We start from the raw sequence: 21,953 nt of genomic DNA, 5'->3' as shown, positions 1-21,953 counted from the left end.
ATATTTAAATCGGGCATTAGCACGTGTTTTATTTTCAAACAAGATACCTGGCTTGTTTTTTGCTGTCTCAGCCCAGCTTTTGGAAGCACTTCAGGCCTCTGTCTAGAGCTCTCCTACATGATCCTTCCAACCCGGCTTAGCATAGCAATCATAAAAAATTATGATTAACTGAATAAGTTTACAGAAGAATATAAAATTACACCCCTCACACAGAATTGCCTGTGGTTTCTTTGTTTTTTTTCAACAAGTGTTAACAAGTCAGTAAGACAGTTAAAGTAGTTCAAATACAATAATTTATACTTTTCTGATTTACTTTCAAATTAACAAGTCATTTTAAGCATCAAAATAGGGTTTGCAGCAGGTGCAAAATGCTCATAAACAAAGCCTAATTATTACACTAAGTATTCTACAGTGAGGCACATAAGTATTTCAACAACCCGTGATTTTGCAAGTTCTCCCACTTAGAAATCATGGAGGGGTCTGAAATTTTCATCTCAAATGCATGTCAACTGTAAGAGATATAATCTAAACAATCTGGAAATCACATAGTATGATTTTTTAAAAACATATTATGTGTATGTTACCACTGCTAACAAGTACCGTATTTTTGCGACTATAAGGCACACTTAAAAGTCTTTTATTTTTTTTCCAAAATGGACAGAGCTCCTTATAGTGCGGTGCGCATTATGTGTGTACCGAGTTCCAAAATCAATAAATGTTGTTGTGTGACTTAGATGAGTGCTTTGCTTGACTGACTGAGAGCGTTTCCAACACGCTGCTTTATATAGATAAAAGGTGGACAAAGCAGATGGTAGCGTGAGAACATCAACGGGGAAAGTGTGGACATGAAAGAAGATGCTAAAGGCATGCCCCCAGTAGGTATAGAGTGCATTATGCAGAACATCATCAGTTTGGCTAATGACCGCTTATTAAAATGGCTCCTGCGAAGAGACACGCTTACGTTCAAACTGCCAAACGTTCAAACTGCCAGCTATCGGCTACGCGAACAAACATGGGAATCGAACAGCCGTGAAAGAATTCAAGATTAATAAATCCATGGTATGCAAGTGGAAGAAGCAGGAAAACGAGCTTCACCAAGTCAATAAGACGAAGCTGAGTGTCCACAGAAACAAGGCGAGGTAACACGAATTGGAAGACTGTCTTGAGCCGATTCGGGCTTGATGAAGGAACTCCAACCATTGGACTTGGAATAAACGGGGCATTCAAAGTGAAGTTGCGAAAGGGGAGCGATGGATGACAGATGGCGAACACAGTTTTGAGGCAGCGCCAGGCGAGTTACGCCACAATTTGTGAATGGATTGCGGATGATTGGGCTAACGTGTCTGCTTGCTCTGTTGTTCGAGCTTTCGCAAAAGCCGGCATCATTTATGAGGAGCCACACGGCAATGAGACTCACTCTGACTATGAGGAGCAGGAACCCGGCGTGTTTGATGGAGAACTAGCCCAGCTGTTCAGTTTGGATACAAAAATGAGGACTTTGATGGATTTGTGAATGAGGATTGATCAAAAAACAACATGAAAACATTGTTGTTCTTCAATAAACTCAGTTCTTCTTCCGCTGCCTTTTTCAAAACATGCAAGCAAGAATATTTTAAGCTATAGAGTACCGGTATGTTTTACCACACCCGCGCCCTAAAATCCGGTGCGCCTTATGTATGTGTTAAATACAGAAATGGCACCCGTAACTGAGACTGCACCTTTTAATTTGGTGCGCCTTATGGTCGTGAAAATATGGTATTTGAACACCTGTCTATTATCTAGAACTCTGACCCTCAAAGACCTGTTAGTCTGCCTTTACAAAGTCCACCTCCACTTATTATACTAAATCAGAAGCACCTGTTTGGGGCCATTGGCTGCATACAGGTAGGGAGGACCGATTGTCCTCCCCATACAATCGATAAGACTCCAACTACTAACATGGCCAAGACCAACGAGCGGTCCAAAGACACCAGAGACGACATCGTAGACCGCCACAAGGCTGGAGAGGCTACGGGACAACTGCCAAGCAGCTTGGTGAAAAGCAGCTTGACGCTTTGGAAACACATTTTCTACGTAACTCTACCCAGTAGTTATGTTCCCCATTTGCTCCGACATCTGTGCTGCATTGTTAACCAAGTCATGACCAATTACCCATCATGCCTGCTGTTAGTAGCGCACGTGCGTAGAGCCGAAGATCAAAATCCTTCACTTAGTTAAGTTTCAACATATTAGAGGATGGAATAAGTTAGATTTAAGTTCTGATAAACCAGGCAGGGTCATGTGTTTAATTGCAGTTTAAAGTAAAACTTTATTCAATAACCTGTCAAAAAAAAAGGCACTTTTATATCTTATAATTGTTTATTTTAGGATGCCTGCATCGAAGAGTTCATTGACCTGTGAACCAGAGGGTCAGAGGTGTCCATGTGAGACTCAGATGAAGGAATTTGTGCAGAACCTCCCTGACACCCCCACCACATTATCACAGGCGTCAAGCCCTTACCCGGTTTTGCCCCCCATCGGAAAGGTGGTGACAGAAGAAGCGTCTGAGCTGTGCAGAGGTGAGAGCGCCAACGCCACCCGCCCGGCGCTCAGAGGCAACTCCAACAGCTACCTGCTGCAGATGGAAAAGCAGAAGCACATGAGAGCGAGAAGCACTTATAAGGTGAGTAACTTTGTCTGTGGAAGGAGAGAATGGTCCCATCTCTGGAGCTGTTGTATCGTCATGTTTGCAATATATTCTCAGCGTCATACGGATCAAAAAAACCCTCAAAACAAGTCCCATTCTTACATGCCGATACAGAACTTATGAAAATATCTTCTGCCTTTTTGTTTCTAAACACCCAGAACAGCATTTAATGTTTGAAATAAGCAACAGTTCTCCAACTTTCTGATAGTTTTTCTCCTGTTTCCAGTCCAGTCCGTGTACCTGAAGATTTTCAGAGGAATGTGATCTTGTTTAAGCTACTTAACACTGACCTATGAAGCTTTCCGGCATAAAAAAAGACTCCTAACTCAAAGGACAAAAACGTGTTTGTTGACACATAATGGACAACTGAGCAAACAATGAATTTTAAATGGAATCTTTGGGCTCTTTGTTTTAAGTAGCCTCACAAAGACGCATCATCTGTTCCCAAGAAGCTTTATTGTACAACAATACAACACAATTCTGTTATAGCAGCTACAATCTCACAAGAAAAATACTTAAAATAGAAAAAAATAAATAAGAGCAACATAAGTAGTAAATATCTTGTAATATTAAAATGCAATTAGAAATGTTTGATGTAAATAGTCAAAAGGGCAAAACAACATGAGTTGCAGCTCACTTACGAGGCTGGGAGGTAGTTGTGTGGGTGTGTGGTATTAGTACCGAATTAAAACAAACTTTACTTACAGTGCACTTTATCATACATGAAATGCAACTACAAGTACTTTACATTAAGCATGTAATGAAAACCCATTAAATCTACGTGACCATAAATCACCAATTGTAACATCTGCATAAACAAAGTTACATAGACATATATGAACTTTAACACAAAAGACACACACACGCGCGCCCATGTACGTAAACAATGTCTTAGTAGTCGTAGTAGTATTGGTAGTAGTAGTAGTAAAAACAGCACAGACAACGCAAATTTAAAGAAAATGGTATTTTTGCAGCAGCTGAATGGTTTCCAAAGAGTTGTTGGTTGAAAATGTGGCGTTTCTCAGCTTGCTGTGCAGAAAGTGGACACATAGAGCACTAAAGGACTAAAAAAAAGTCTCTACAGCAGATGAACAGGATTTGAAATCCAACGAAGACCCGAACCACGACCGGAAAGATGCATCTAGACCAGAGGTCTTCAACTCGGTCCAACAAGGTCTGCAATCTAGCAGGTTTCCTTCCTCCAACGCAGCTGATTCAAATGATTGATTGTACAGAACCTAATAGTCTGACTCAGGTGTGTCGAAGCGGAAGTACATGGGAACCCTTGTAGGACTGAGTTGGAGACCTCTGGTCTTGGCCTTCGGTAGAACAATCAGAAATGGTCTCCATGGAAACACTGCTGGCAAGAAGCCGAAAGAGGCTGATGTATGTCACATGACACGAGAACTGAAGACAAATGGCAACAGGTCTAATGGAGGGATGAATCCACTCCAGAACCCGGACCGCAACATCATCAAAGCAGTACAGGATCATCTGGACGGAAGGCAGAACTGCAGGCAGCAACACCCAAAGAAGAGCTTTAGAAGTCTGGAGAACTATTCCTGAAGACAACGTAAAGCTATGTTCAGTCCAAATACTGACTTTTAGCTTAGTAAGACTTGTCTAAATACTTTTAATTTAATCACATGCAGGTCTTTGTTTGAATGAATCAGTTCAGCAAAAAGGTTTTAGCTGCTACTTATAACTGCAAATATGCAAAAGTTCCTTCTTGTATAAAATATTTATTGGTCTTTATGGAAAGCATGTGGTCTCAAATGACCTTAACGCCTAAAGTTTAAAAGTTTTCCTGCTGGAAAACTTGTGCATATGTGTATATATATATATATATATATATATATATATATACCTCAAAGTGACAAAACCTTTACCTTTTATTTACTCATGTGGTCCTAAAACACACTCAACACACACTCCGTGGCTGCATTTACATTGGAAGAAAAGAAGACATTATGCAGTTTGACCAAACAAAAGTAACACATGAATTGTTCCGTTGTGTAGCGTTGCCCTTTAATCCCCATGTGCATAAGGGTTACATAAATAAACGTCCCTTTGAAGTCCCAAATAATCCCCTCAGCTGTCTCCATGTGGGGACTCCTTAATCCAGCCGGAGTTTTCTGGTGACTGAGGGCACAAAACATCAGGTTAATTGTCTAGCTCCACTAAGATACACTTAATTGCTATAAGATGATGACTACATAAACCGCAGAGCTGCAGGCTTTGAGAAGCCATTTGAAGATGTGTTAGAGGATAAAGTGATTAGGAGAGAGGGAGTCTGTGAGGCGCAGGGCCACTAAAGATGCCCATTTGCATTTAATGATTTAGCTGTTCTTGTTGTTCTGGTTTGTCAGACTGGGCTATTCAGGTGAGTCTTGAGTACTCGCATCAGCTCTTAGCAGTGTTTGCTGCAATTATAAACAAGTTTGCATAAAAACTCTGGTAGTAATAGATTATTCTCAGTAGTGCTGAAAGAGGTGATGGAAGAAACTGGTCAGATTTCTGGCTCAGTTTTTGTTATCGAAGACTTTAAATTCTTTATCCCCAGCAGCTGCACAGCTCACACAAAACATCAGCCTTTAAATAAGGATGCAGTCTTCAGGGAACCTGTAAAAATCAGAAATGAAAAGATAATTTTTGAAGCAGAGAAGACAGAAGGGATGTATCCACATCGGAGCCCTCACCTCTTGACCTGCCATGTTTCCCACCATGTTACACATCATGTCTGACGAGATTATAGGCTCAGTTTGTAAAGCAGTCTGTCTGCAGAGCCAGGGCATGAAAGCAGATGAGCGTGACTTGAGGGTCGGAGAGAGGAGAGGGGCTTTGAAAGAAAAGGTACCCTGTTGTGTCCTTTGCCAGTGGCTGAAGGGAAACTGAAATCCTCCTTCCAAAGAGCAGCCAGAACAATCTGGAGCGATTAGCTCCCTTTTGTTTGGGACAGCTTGTAGACAGCATGCACCCGTGTACACATAATCTCTTACACACATTATTATTGTCTGTGTGTATGTGTGTGTATGTGTGTGTGTGTGTGTGTGTGTGTGTGTGTGTGATATGCAACATGATCACCACAGTCATTCTGTCTCTGTCTGAACTGGCACTTTAACTTCCTACAACTGTTTAACCTGATATGTAAAAAAAGACTCAACAGATACAGATTCACCATCACTGTGCTTTTTATTAGCATTCACACTCATCAGACACTTGTTACTGCCGGGTTTGATGCCATTTTTCCTTTGAACCGCCATAGCTCTTGGTGTCATGGTTTCAACAAAGTGTTGGGACACATTCCTTAGAGATTTTGCTACATAATGACAGGAAGTTGCTGCACATCTATGATGAGAATCTCCCATTCCACCTCACCACGATGAGAATCTCCCGTTCCACCACATCACCATGAGAATCTCCCGTTCCACCACATCACCATGAGAATCTCCCGTTCCACCACATCACCATGAGAATCTCCCGTTCCACCTCATCATCATGATGAGAATCTCCCGTTCCACCACATCGTGGTGAGAATCTCGGGTTCCACCTCATCACCATGAGAATCTCTCGTTCCACCTCATCATCATGATGAGAATCTCCCGTTCCACCACATCATGATGAGAATCTCCCGTTCCACCTCATCACCATGAGAATCTCCCGTTCCACCTCATCACCATGAGAATCTCCCATTCCACCTCATCACCATGAGAATCTCCCGTTCCACCTCATCACCATGAGAATTTCCCGTTCCACCACATCACCATGAGAATCTCCCATTCCACCACATCACTATGAGAATCTCTTGTTCCACCACATCATGATGAGAATCTCCTGTTCCACCACATCATGATGAGAATCTCCCGTTCCACCTCATCACCATGAGAATCTCCCGTTCCACCTCATCACCATGAGAATCTCCCGTTCCACCTCATCACCATGAGAATCTCCCGTTCCACCTCATCATGATGAGAATCTCCCGTTCCACCTCATCACCATGAGAATCTCCCGTTCCACCACATCACCATGAGAATCTCCCGTTCCACCTCATCACCATGAGAATCTCCCGTTCCACCTCATCACCATGAGAATCTCCCGTTCCACCTCATCACCATGAGAATCTCCCGTTCCACCTCATCACCATGAGAATCTCCCGTTCCACCACATCATGATGAGAATCTCCCGTTCCACCTCATCACCATGAGAATCTCCCGTTCCACCTCATCACCATGAGAATCTCCCGTTCCATCTCATCACCATGAGAATCTCCCGTTCCACCTCATCACCATGAGAATCTCCCGTTCCACCTCATCACCATGAGAATCTCCCGTTCCACCTCATCACCATGAGAATCTCCCGTTCCACCTCATCACCATGAGAATCTCCCGTTCCACCTCATCACCATGATGAGAATCTCCCATTCCACCACATCACCATGAGAATCTCCCGTTCCACCTCATCACCATGATGAGAATCTCCCGTTCCACCACATCGTGATGAGAATCTCCCGTTCCACCTCATCACCATGAGAATCTCCCGTTCCACCTCATCACCATGAGAATCTCCCGTTCCACCACATCATGATGAGAATCTCGGGTTCCAACACATCATGATGAGAATCTCCCATTCCACCTCATCACCATGAGAATCTCCCGTTCCACCTCATCACCATGAGATTCTCCCGTTCCACCACATCACCATGAGAATCTCCCGTTCCACCTCATCACCATGATGAGAATCTCCCGTTCCACCTCATCACCATGAGAATCTCCCGTTCCACCACATCACCATGAGAATCTCCCGTTCCACCTCATCACCATGAGAATCTCCCGTTCCACCTCATCACCATGAGAATCTCCCGTTCCACCTCATCACCATGAGAATCTCCCGTTCCACCTCATCACCATGAGAATCTCCCATTCCACCACATCACCATGAGAATCTCCCGTTCCACCACATCACCATGATGAGAATCTCCCGTTCCACCTCATCACCATGATGAGAATCTCCCGTTCCACCACATCGTGATGAGAATCTCCCGTTCCACCTCATCACCATGAGAATCTCCCGTTCCACCTCATCACCATGAGAATCTCCCGTTCCACCACATCATGATGAGAATCTCGGGTTCCAACACATCATGATGAGAATCTCCCATTCCACCTCATCACCATGAGAATCTCCCGTTCCACCTCATCACCATGAGATTCTCCCGTTCCACCTCATCACCATGAGAATCTCCCGTTCCACCACATCACCATGAGAATCTCCCGTTCCACCTCATCACCATGAGAATCTCCCGTTCCACCTCATCACCATGAGAATCTCCCGTTCCACCTCATCACCATGAGAATCTCCCGTTCCACCTCATCACCATGAGAATCTCCCATTCCACCACATCACCATGAGAATCTCCCGTTCCACCTCATCACCATGATGAGAATCTCCCGTTCCACCACATCGTGATGAGAATCTCGGGTTCCACCTCATCACCATGAGAATCTCCCGTTCCACCTCATCACCATGAGAATCTCCCGTTCCACCACATCATGATGAGAATCTCGGGTTCCAACACATCATGATGAGAATCTCCCATTCCACCTCATCACCATGAGAATCTCCCGTTCCACCTCATCACCATGAGATTCTCCCGTTCCACCTCATCACCATGAGAATCTCCCGTTCCACCTCATCACCATGAGAATCTCCCGTTCCACCACATCATGATGAGAATCTCCCGTTCCACCACATCATGATGAGAATCTTCCATTCCACCTCATCACCATGAGAATCTCCTGTTCCACCACATCATGATGAGAATCTCCCGTTCCACTACATCCCAAAGCTGCTCTGCTGGATGTAGATCTGGTGACTGTGGAGCCGTTGGAGGACAGTGAACTTATCGTCATGGTGGAGATGATGTGAGCTTTGTGACATGGTGCATCATCCTGCTGGAAGTTTCCATCAGAAGATGCTACACTGTGCTCAGAAAGGGATGGACATGGTCAGCAGCAGGACTCAGGTAGACTGTGCTGGTTAAACCATGTCATGTTGGTACTAAGTGGACCAAAGTGGGACAATAAATATCCCCACACCATGACACCGCAAGTCTGGCGATGATTTGATCAAATATTTAGTTTATTTATTAATTTAGTTTTTTAGTTTATTGAACATTGGTCAGAGAGGGAAATATATTTTTTATAACTCCATAACACTGGAATTATAGAATCCCATGGACACTTAAGTAAACAATATATGAATTACGATGAATTTCCCACATATCCCCCAGAGAACAGACAAGTGGTTGTGTGTCCTATAAACTAAAACAACAGTATGACTTCAGATGGTCTGTATCATTATGAAGCAATTAAAAAAAGCAACACAGCAACTACATCAAATATATAAATGAATACACAAGTGGTTGAAACAAAAAATAAAATAAACAAATGTAATGAATATATCATCTTTGAGACCTATATTTGTTGTTTGGAGATTTTTATGGATGCTGGAATATTATTGTTGTTGTGAATGTTTTGGACATAATAATCATGGTTAAAATCAAATAAAATCAGACCTTTTCATGTCAAGAATCGACCACATATGCACACAAGGTCATCTGTTGCTGCACGTCCAATGTGACGTCACATCATGTTGTCTTCCATACCAAAGTCTGGATGAATTACGCAGAAAAACTGACAGCATCTTTTACCCAACAATGTTCAGCTGTCTAACTTCCTCTTTCTTTCAGGCCTACACTTTGAAAGACTACAAGCAGCTGGAGCTGGATGTTAAACTACAAGGCTTAGGTCCCGACTACACAGTTAAGGAAACGGCAGTAAGTGTTTTCACATGACTGTAAAAAATGCACACATCAGCAGAAACAATCACTTAACCTTTGACCTGCGTCACTGTACTTTAAAGTAAACTGAGGAAATATTTATATATAAAATAAATATTTATATATATTTATAAATATTTATTTATAAATATTTATAAATATAGTTGTGACACAGTAGTTGTACATTGTCTTTTGTACCAGCAGCACAGCTTTTTCATGTCAGAATATGGACGTTTCATACATCAACATGATGAATTCTGACCTCCAGAGCGTCCATTAAGCACCTATTGTCAACCGTCAAGCGACAGACAGTGGAAAAACATCATTTTCAACATCATTTTCAACACAAATATCCTCAGAAACAATGATAGCCATGAAGATGAGCGGATCATACGTGTTGAACATAATCACAACAACTTGGCTTTGATTTATGAAGGCTTTATGGAAGACGATGATTAGCTGTCAGCGTTGATTCCATAGACTGTATATAAAGAGATGGGCGGAGCCTCTGTGACGTCACCCGTAGGTTTCTGAAGAGCTGATTCGAAGCTCGGTGGGCGGTTCCTACCATCACCATCTTGGCAGAGGCATGTGCGTCGTCTCATTCGGAAAATACAAATATGGGCAAAGAGGGGGAGCAGAGAGGGGGGCTGTGCATGTCATGGCGGATGATTGACATCGAGCAAACTTTGAGCTTTCTGTAGCTAAGAGCTAACCGAGCAAACCTGGAGCTAACAGGAGCTAACCAGCTAACGGAGGTAAGCGGGCTAAAGCTTACCGCGGTTGTTTGACGTTTTTCTTACTTGAAGTGGGAGATCGGGTACCTGTCAATCAAAAGGACACGCCCCTAAATATGCCGAACTTCGAGATTAAATGACTTTTAAATGAGCGAGTAATAAAAAATTTACTCCCCCCACAGATGTCATGAAGGTAAATCTGACCTATTAAACCTAAAATGGATTTTTGAACCAGGCTGTAAACATGTTTATTTCTGCTGTGAAGTTGGTCTTTTTAACATGGGAGTCTATGGGGATTTGCTCTGTTTTGGAGCCCCTAGTGGATGAAGGGGGAACTGCAGTTTTATGCTCTTCCGCATAGCCTTCACTTTTAACCACCGGAGGTTGCCGCTTGGTTGATTCATACAAACTGCACAGTGAAACCTCACAGCTGCAGGACACAGAGGCTTCTGTTTAAATATCATAAAGCTGACACACAACAGACTAAAAGCTAAACTACATAAACTCATGGACATGCACAAACATAGCCAGCATGTTTTAGAGTTTTTAAAAAAAATGTATTTCTGTAACTCAGAAAAGAAAATGCCACAGAAGCTGCCTGCCATCATGCCATGGTTTAAGATTGGTTTCTGCTAAATTAGTAAATGGTAAATGGACTTGTACTTCTATAGCGCTTTTCTAGTCATACAGGCCACTCAAAGCGCTTTACACTACTTGTCACATTCACCCATTCACACACACACTCATTCAACACACTCATACCCCGATAGGCACATCGGGGGGCAGTTTGGGGTTCAGTGTCTTGCCCTAGGACACTTCGGCATTTCAGGGGAAGCCTGGAATTGATCCCTCAACTTACCTGTTGAAGGACAACTGCTCTTCCTCCTGAGCTACAGCCGCCAACTGAAACATCAGCTGGAAGATGTGAGTCACGGAGGAAAAAATGTGATGAGAATTTGTTGAGAAGGTTTATGTGTTTGCCGTCGGCCCTCCGGTCGACTGAGTTCATCATTTGGAGGCTCCCAGGCTGCTGCACAGATGAAATTACATTTACAAAGCAAATGAAAGTACCTTCAAGAAGTTAAGTGCTCTTTGTGCTTTGACATGCCTTTTTTTTTAATCCCCTGATATAAAAAGTGAGCATGTTTGGCTAATTTCCACTAGATTGAGCCCTGCACATCTCCAGGACGGAGCCTATTAGAGAATGATATGTGTAAATGTTGATAGGCTCGCTGAAAGGCCGGCAGTGTTTGGTTTTGTGGGGCTTCGTGGAGAGGCGCTGCCGAGGGGACACACAAGAGCGGGGCCTTAAGGGAGAAATGGCCCAGTTAATTAAAGCCCCCTTTTATAATCTCTGTTTCTCTATTTTCCCTTTCCTCTCTCTCCCTCTTTCACCAACATGTTGAGAAAATGAAACGACAGAGGCTGTATTCAAATGTGATCCGGGAGCAGAACAAAAAGATAAGTAGGATTCCCTTTCCTCTGACCAAGGACCCAGAAGGCAACGACAAGAAAGTTCCCAGGATGAAGGTGTGTGTGTGTGTGTGTTCCTTTTCAAATGGATGTTTGAGTGTAGAGCGCAAGATCGTTTGTTGCTTGAAAGAGAAAAGCTGTGGCAAAACCAAGTTACAGGAAAAATAAGTGTATTTATTTAGGTAAAATGCCCACGTTGGCATCACATCGTAGATCATGAGTCGTTTCCAAGACTTACTGCACATCGATGTATAATAATAATAGTTTTAAAAATCTAAAACCCACAACTAGAAGAAGTAAAATGAAATCATTGCTTCTGATATGTGACGGTGAAACAGTATGTCTGTGTTTGACTTTGTGTTGGTGGAAGTACCCGTTTCCACTTCATCACCTTATCAGGATTTATCGCGTTAAGAAGGAGAAGTAAATCAAACGCAGAAAAGAAAAAGGAAAAAATGCCGTTCCAGCTCTTATAATCTGTTATCCGTTCCACGTGACCATCAGAAATTCTCCCAAAAACTCGAAAGGTGAATTTAACACCATAGACTGTATATAAAAGATGGGCGGAGCCTCCGTGACGTCACCCGTAGGTTTCTGAAGAGCTGAATTGAAGCTCGGTGGGCGGTCCCTACCATCGCCATCTTGGCAGGGGCATGCATGTCGTCTCACCCGGAAAATACAAATATGGGCAAAGAGGGGGAACTGAGGGGGGCACTGTGAGCGTCATGGTGGATGATTGACATCGAGTGAACTCCGAACTGCCTGTAGCTAAGAGCTAACCAAGCTAACCCGGAGATAACAGGAGCTAACCAGCTAACGGAGGTAAGCGGGCTAAAGTTAAGTCACATTGTTAACCAGCTGAAAGACCGCGGTTGTTCTACATTCTTCTTACTTGAAGCGGGAGATCGGGTACCTGTCAATCAAAAGGACACGCCCCTAAATGTGCCAAATTTTGAGATAAAATTACTTTTAAATGGGCGAGTTGGAAAAAAATTCACTCCCCCACAGTTGTCATGAAGGTAAATCTGACCTATAAACCGAAAATGGATTTTGAACCAGGCTGTAAACATGTTTATTTCTGTTGTGAAGTTGGTCTTTTTAACATGGGAGTCTATAGAGATTTGCTCTGTTTTAGAGCCCCTAGTGGATGAAGGGGGAACTGCAGTTTTATGCACTTCCACATAGGGTTCACTTTTACCCGCCGGAGGTTGCCGCTTGATTTACACCAGGACAATCCAGGCTATTCAGTTCGATTGGGCCAAGAATTCACAATATGTTCATACCTTCATGAGGTTCGGCTTGAACCACACTGCACTTTACCAAAGCAGACCAAACCACCTTGATCATGTCATGGAGTTACAACCAAAAGAATAAGAAACTCACCATCCATGACTTCCTCCCCGAGGTCCTCTGGATGGCCTGTTTGTTTATGAGCTCCTGACAGAGCAAAGTGCAGCTAAATGAGTCCTAAATATCAGCAAACTGATGTGTCGAAGGAAAAACAAAAACAACTGGACGATGTAAAAAAAACGAGGCCGGTAACAAGAAAAGAAAAGAGGTGGAGAATGTTGACGACAAAACAGGAAGTGAGACAAATGAAAGATTTAAGAATTAAATGAAATTCTATTTGTTTGGTTGGTAGCATTGTGTACCCATCATGTATACATGTGCTGCACTCTGTTTGCATGCTTTGTTACAGTGTGAGTAAAGCCTTATCATTGTTTAATGCTCAGTTTTAGGGTCGATAGATGTTGTTGTACATCGATGCCTACATTCACAAAATTTTGAAACCTGGGAAGAACCAGATCATGTTTTCTGACATTTATAACATTTATAACATTAAAATGGAAAGAAGGTGAACTTTATTGCTCTTTTAAGATACAAAAATAACAGATCAGACACTTATTTCTTTGTGTGTTTTATGTCCTGTAAATCCATTTAATTTAACTTTAATATCTTTTCTATTTTAATCCTAGGCACTGGAATATGCCAAGACCATTGCCAAACCTCTGGCCTCCCATTCTCAGACTAAACAGAGACAGAAAGATCTACCTCAAGGCTTCGAACACACTCCTTACGTAGATGGCGTTGGTGCATCTGAGCTGGCCGCACTGGAGCTCCTACGAAAACGACATTTGGAAGAAAGGCAGGCTGTGGCTCTACTTAGAAAAGTTTATGCTGTCTGAGGCGCACAGACATAAAAGTTTCAAACTCGCCAAAGAAGATGGGTCATAAAAACGACCTTGATGGGAGAATAATGAGTAAGATATCGATGCTATACAATAACACACAAAAATATACAAAAACACAACAAAAAACACAAAAACAAGACCAGTATGTGGATGGTTTTCAGCTGGAAACTAGTGAGTAGGATATGTGGTTTTAGCTGAGGATGATCGTCTAATGTGTGTTTTATGTTTAAGATGTGGACAATCACTCAGTTTACTGTTTCAAGATAAAATTCTGATAAATGTAATGCTCCCATTTCTGTGGTCTAATTCACGTTGATTTTGTGTTTGTTTTAGATGATACAAAGGAAGAAAAAAGCAGGTTTGATTGTCAAGTTGTTTGTTGTAGCAAAGTATATCAGGGAAAGCACTTTTCTTACACCAGTTTTATTATTATAATATTTATAATAGATAAAAACGTCACCCAGAGATTCCCGCTGGTTTCAGTTTTATGACATTTATTTATTTAAATCCACTTAGTCTTCAAATTTTAATTGCAAAATTCTATAGTGCATCAAAGCTGAACAATTTCTTGACGTTAACAAACAAACAAGGGTGATTTACTGATGAGGTGTGCTTCAAGTTATGGCAGTCTCACAAAGGATAAGAAGAATTTTATATACAAACATAGTCTAACTTTAAAATTGCCATAAAGAAGCTTATTATGTAAATTTTAGCCTATAACCTGTAGGATGGTTAATTTCACTCTACTGACTCAAATTATTACAAGCACATGCAGTAAACAATATGTTTTACCAACTTTTAAACTTATCTTTGTTTGTTGCACTTTGGTGAAGTGTGTGTGGTTTTTTTTTTTTTTTTCAAATTAATTTCTGATTATCTTTAATTTCATAGTTACTCCTTGTCAAGATCGGCAGATTAATTGGTGAAGGATGCGGGTGTCAGGATTGGGTATAAATGGAAACTTCACCAAAGCTTTTGTAGTTTCCGAGTAAGAATGGATTATGCTTCATTGCTTTGTGTCAAACACCATCAGAAAATCATCAATAAGTTCAAAAACATATATTTCACTGCAGGTTTATGGAGAACTTTGGTTTTTCAGCAACAGAGCAGGAATTTGTGGGGAATAAAAAAGTCAGGCAGTTCAAGGTTCAGTTCTTAACGATTAAGAATACCAAACACTGATGGCTTAAAAACTGTTTTATTAAATATATATATATATATATATATATATATATATATATATATATATATATATATATATATATATATATTATATAAATTAAATTAAATTATATCTATATCTATAGACACACCCCTAATGTCCACTGATTAATTGGAAATCCTGATAATCGCTTGACAAACAAATTTGTCCCCACTAAGTTTTATTTATGTTGAACTATAAATAAATGAAATGCATATCAGACATATATTTCATATCGTCTTTACATTTTTCCATGGAATCCATGAAGAAAAATGTGTTTGCAGTAGTTAGGAACAACAACCAGCACCTTGTTTTGTTTATCCTCCAACCTGGGCCGGAACGGAGCTGCTGTCACAAGTTGGTAGAATTACTATTATATTTTATGTTTTATTTAGGCTTTAAACAACTTACATATGCAGTAAGTCTTGTCCAGGCCTTGTCTGTCCTAATGTCCATTAAAACATAAATGTTTCCCAGTGCTAGCCTTTAAACCCAATGAGTAAATCTAACACTGTGTAACAGTAGCTGCATGGCTAGCTGCTAGCTTCCTGCTAGCTCTGTTGTTTACTGTTTGTTCCCTGGACTTCTGGTCCGTCTCCGTAATGTCCCCACCTCACTCTACAGCTGTATTTCTGTCATTTAAGAATCTGAATTGAATCGGCATTTGTTGTCTCGAGATGCGTCGATTTAAATAGAGAGTCTGCTTACTCTAAGCGGACATGTTCTGTGGTTCGATGAATCCATGTTGCCAGTGCCTTTGTGAAAAGCTGACACGTAGTTTCATGTGCAGAGGATAAGAAGGACCAACCAGCATGCTGTCAAAGGTATAAAAGGCATGTCTGTGATGGTATGGGGGTTCATCAGCGTCCGTAGCATGAATGACTTCATATGTGTGAGAGGAACATTGATGCACAAGTTTTCATTAGATGTATATAATGATCAGACATCTTTCCTTGAGTGCTCCATCCTTATTTCAGCAGGAAAATGTCAGATTTCATTCTGCATGACTTCCAAAGTGATTGTGTGATGGCGTCCTACTGACAATGTAGGCAGCGTCATGACGAGGAGAATCAGGCAACAATAAACATGGACTGTTCAGCAGTTGAAAGAAGCAGAAAGAACGAACAGATTCCTCTGGAAAAACTGCAATAACCAGTGTGATTGGTTCCCGAACTGTTTAAAGATAAGGCAAGGCGTGTTTATTTGGATAATACATTTTATGTACACGACAGTTCAAATTTACCTGAAAATGTTAAAAATTATAAAATCATGACAGCAGGATTCAGGAAGCATTAAAATGAAACCTAAAAGAAATAAAAAAATATAAAGAAAAAAGCATAAAATACAAGAAATAAAAGTCACAGTCTGAGAAAATAACAGTTGTTTTGATGGAAATAAAGTTTTCAGCTTTTAATTTAAAGCAGTTGAGAGTTTCAGCAGACCTGCAGGTTCAGATTAAATTTTAACCTGATGACTTGAGGAATCTGATTGGTTCATAACAAACCAGAAGATCCAAGATGGATTTTGGTCCTAAACAATTCAGTGCTCTATCAACTAACAGGATTTTAAAGTCTGTTGTTTGACAGACAAAAAGCGAGTGAAAACATCTGGCAACAGGAGATGTATGAGCCACTTCTTTGGTTTGAAATGAATTAAATGATTTGAAATGAAAAATACTTTATTAATCCCAAAAGGGAAATTGAAGCTTGTTACTTTTTTCTGACGTCATTTTGTTCTCGCGGATGCGATTGAAGACAGTTCTCGACCCATCGGGCTGGCAGAAGTTTTTTTCTTGTGAGGCTCCGAGAAGTATCGTGTGATTGGTCGGACATTCGAGGTGGGAGTGGTTAACATGGAAAACCACAAAGCAGAATCTTGCCGCTTCTGCGTTTTTGCTGTTGCTGGTATAACGGCTAATCGAGGTGGTGAGAAAGTAGGAAAAATTTTCACATGTGGCCTTAAAAATTTGCAGACGCAGCCACGTACACAAACCGCCCTGCAGCAGATGAAGTTTAACATTAAAAATAAAATAGGTTTTATTTCACATCAAGCAGAAATCGCCTCCAGCGGTGATGCCTGCCCCTGCAGACAAAGCTTCTCATGGAACATGAATGGACCAGACAAGATAAGATTTTTTTGTCTTGTTCTTGCAGCCTCGAGAGCAAAAACAACGTGGAGTATCGAACGAGCTTTAAGCTTGTTACATACTTCACAAGGGCCTCGAGAACTTTTTTCTTGTTCTCGAGACCCCGAGAAGAAAGGGACGTCATTTTGTTCTCGCGGATGCTTTTGAAGACAGTTCTCGACACATCGGGATGGCAGAACTTTTTTCTTGCGGGGCTCCGAGAAGTATCGTGTGATTGGTCGGACGTTTGAGGTGGGCGTGGTTAACACGGAGAAAGCATGAAGCAGAGTTACTGCTTCTGCGTTTTTACTGTTGCAGGTAAAACTGATTGTTTTGATAAAACAGCTGATGGGAGGTGGTGAGAAAGTACCAACATTTTTACATGTGGCATTAAAACACTCGGACCCAGCCATGTGCACGACCCACCCTGCCGCGGACGAAGTTGCTCATTAAAAATTAAACTAGAAAAGCACTCTGAGAGCGGAAACCTCCACCAAGCACAATGTTAAAGAATCCTTTTAAAACACTCCTGGATCCAAACGGTGATCCGGATCACCACCAGAATTTAATCACTTCTTCATTTTCACATTTCCAACAACTCTTGAAATTTTTATGAATATCCGTCCGTAACCTTTTGAGTTATCTTGAGCACAAAGACGGTGGGAAAAACATAACTTTCTTGGTGGAGGTAACAACTGGGTTCATCGCACATAAAGCAGACATCGCCCACCGCAGTGACCCCTCCCCGCTGCAGACCTGCTTCTCCTGGAGGATGTATGGACCTGCCGAAAAAGAAGTTTTTTCTTGTTCTTGCAGCCTCGAGAACAAGAACAACCTCCTGGTGGAGAATGTAACAAGCTTTAGTAAGAACTGAGTTGTCTCAGAACACATTCACATCAGCCTTTTTATCTAACCTTAGTCCGTTTGCTCGGAAAGTTTCTTTGTTTGTTTGGAAAATGTGAAAGTGCCAAACAAATTCTGATTCAGATCAAAGAAGCAGACTGTTTCTCGGTCCGTTGCAAGCGGACCAAATACATGAAGCGAACTACAACGTCACTAAAAAAGTCCCTTCCTGCATTTGGTGTGGTATTGCATTGTGGGTAAACATGGGGCATTGTGGACAGACGCTACCACAGCAAACGCACGTGAATCTCTAGAAATGGCTCGTGGTCCAACGTGGAGCGGTAAAGTTAAAGCGCTAATAGATGTAATGTCAGAGGAAAATCTGACACAGCTGCAGCAATTATGAGCAAGTTTTCTTCTTCAGTTTTCATCTTGTCCTCTCTTTTACTAAATACTTATGCAGCGCCACCTCTGGTGGGAATGGGGATATATTATTATAATGGTTTGGCTGGTTTGACCAAAGTGCAACATGAACACGATCTCGGTCCGTATGGATACAGCCCCCTACAACTGAGCCGAGTCCCCAATCAGGCCGAGTCCAGCAGACTATCCTGATGTTAATGCACCATTAGTCTAAGTCCTGGACTATACCAATATTTCTGGTTCATCATTCGTTTTTTTCTCTGTCTCTTCGGACTGCGTCATCTTGTGGGTACATAACCTTTTTTCCCTCGAGATCCTATGATCCTATAGTATCTCTGTTCTTATCTGTTATAAGGCGGCACCGGTAAAACTGGCTGCGTGGCCTAAGCGTAAGCTTTAGCTTGGTTCTGTATTATTCTTTTGTCATTAATGTTACATGTCTGTATGTCAAACCTTGGACAAGCTGGCTTTAACTTTGAATTTCGCCTCGGGGATTAAAAAGTATCTTTGATTTGATTTGATTAATGAAGCTATCTGAAGCAAATGACTGACTTTTTCTTTCTCTTCCTTGGCTTGAAATACTTTTATTTAAATTTTTTCTTCATTCAACTGAATGAGGTTTTGGCACAACCAATCTTTAATTTGATCAGTGCATTTGATCAGCGTTTGGATCAAATTAAAGTGTCCTGGTAAGATGGTTCTTTGAATTTGTGTGTCATCGTTATAGTTATGGTAACATATTTTGTTGTTTGTAGTAATTTGAGTGAGTGGAAGCACGTAAATGTTGAACTGCAGGGGCTCCAAAATAAAACCTTGGGGAACTCCGCAAGTTATTTTAGTTGGCTCACATTTATAGTTACCTATAGACACAAAGTAGTCCCTGTCTTTTAAATAAGACTCAAACCAGCTGATTGCAGAGCCAAAAAGTCAGTAGATAGGATAGACCTTTATTTATCCTTCACTAGGCAGCTGTATATAATATACCCAGAACTAAAAAAAAATGCACACAAATGTTTTTACTTATGTACAACAAAATATATAATAGTACAAAAGAGAAAAGTTTAATTAAAGGGAAGCTGATTGAAACAAATGACAAAACCTTTTTAAAAGTCATATTTCTGCATCATATCTTGAATTACTTGACATCCAATGTGTTTCTTCCTCTGTTGAGGATGTGAATATGATGGTGGAAATGAAGAAAAACATTTTTATAGACCTGTTTGTTTAAAAAACAGCAGGTGTAACTCTTATTATAACAGATTTGAGTATCTGCCTGATCAGACACGATGTTTCCAGCTTTCGTTAACCTACTTTATGGACAGACTCAACCATGAGACAACCAGAAAATTGGGTTGAAGCAACTATATAACCATAAAATTGTCAGAAATTAACGATGTTTGTGGATATTTTCTAAAAATTTTCTCTGGTTTATAACTTGCTGAATTGAAGCTTAATCAGCTATCTCACTACGACATTTTGTACCAATTCTTTAAGCGGTAACTCCACCCCGAAACAAAACCCGTAACGCAGCTCATTTTACTAATTGAACCCTCAGATCATAATCAAAGCACTATTTACCTCTGTGCAATATTTTAATTAGATTATAGTCTCTATTTAACCCATCATGGACCCTTTGAAGCTCTGTGTTTTTAGTGTTAAGTCCTCAGATGCGCGGTTGGAAACAAATGGCCGAGTCCTTTTTAATTTAATGAGAATCACTGCCTATCCAGACTGTGTCTCTTTGCATCTTTTTTTTCCTCCCACCTACTCGTTTTTTGCCATTGAAATCCAGTTAATTGAAGGAGTCTTTCACCGCTCCACATGAAGGGGGCCAAATTAGCATCCCTTTCTGCCCATTGGGAAGCTAAAGCAGACATGGATGCTTTGATGTGAGAAGCACGCTTTCAGTTGGCGGCAGCCTTCCTGAAAATGAGCTGATGGCCCTGCTATTAGGCCCAAATGCAGATGCGTCCATGTGTTGCAAAACACTTAATCTTTTAATTGATCACCTTCTGCATGGCCTGTTCTCCCACATAGCATTTTTTTTTTTCCCTCCCCGCTGCTTGTTAATCAGAATCACATTTTGGAGATGACATGAATCGCTTTTCAAAAGGCAAGAAAGAGCGGTGAATCCAGCACGAAGGACAAAAGTGGGTTTCCACGTTATCATGCAAATTCCCCATAATTGATACACCTTAGGAGCTGTTTTAAGATCTTGATCTGGGTTTGGCTCAAACACCGGCTTTGGCGACTGTGATATCGAATAAATGATAAAGCGGTAAGCTATGTGTTACTAATTAACTTTTCTTTTAGTGTTTTATCTGTTGTTTTGTCCTGTTTTCAGCTGTAAGAGGTTAGTAAAGTTCACCTAAAAAAGAAAACTAGCTTAATTTTTTTAACCTTCCAGCCTGGAAGACCTCACGTCTGGACCAGAACAAGCACACTGAAATACGGTAGAGTGGATTTGCTTTTGCTCGATCATCCGTTCAGCCAGTTGCTACACCTGCTTTATCCCACAGAGGTTTTCAAGGGATTTGGACAAGAACTAAGAGAGACCCCACTGAGGTCCTGATCCATTACAGGGTGGCACAGATGGGCATGCATCCTCATGCCTATAACCAAGTTGAAAATGCCAGTTAAACTAACATGTCTTTGACCTGAAAACAGAAAACCAGGACCAAGACGTCACTGTGGGCAGTGTCTTATATCTGGTTGGTTAAAAGAGAAAACAGGCAGTTTTTATTCTTAACCTTTTGCTGCTAAAAGAAGTTAAACCTGCATTTAAAATGCATAAAACATGTATTTCTCTGATAAGTCTGAGTTTAAAATAAATTTCTCCATACAAGTATTTTTTTTTCTGTAGTCTGAATTTATTTGAAGTTAATTTGTAATAAATTTTGTTTTATGTATGTTTAGTCTGGTTCTGCATGTTTATAATTTTAGAAATATTTTAGTAGTGTTTGTTCATGGCACATAGGCTATAAAAAATTTGTAAAAAATGTATTAAATAATATTTTTGTTCTTAATTTCAGAACACAGTTTGTTGTGTGTAAATGTTTTTATATTATATAAAGACAATTTTGTTTAGCCAAAATCAATTTAAAGAAAATAATTTTACAAATAAAGCTGGACTAATTGATAAAATGGGAACGTCTCAATAGAAGGCATGAGAGACTACATTATTAGCTGTGGGGCTACAACCCCCTAACCCCCCCTCGGTTCCACCTCTGCTTATACTGATTGAAATAACAATGTTTTGTTTATTTGCATGAGTTCAGGAAATTAACCCTGCTGTAAATTCAAGCTTCACATGACAAAATTAGGAAGCAAACGGAGTGAACATGGGACGACTTTTCCTGTCTCCTGTTGTTATAAATAACATTTAGATAATTAAGACTTTTTACTCTTACTTTGTAATCGTTTTTCAATAATCAG

This window comes from Telmatherina bonti (assembly GCF_933228915.1).
Source record: "Telmatherina bonti genome assembly, chromosome: 10".
NCBI classification, from domain to species: Eukaryota; Metazoa; Chordata; class Actinopteri; order Atheriniformes; family Telmatherinidae; genus Telmatherina; species Telmatherina bonti.
The sequence above is the reverse complement of the archived record's forward strand: the minus strand, read 5'-3'. Positions refer to the sequence as shown.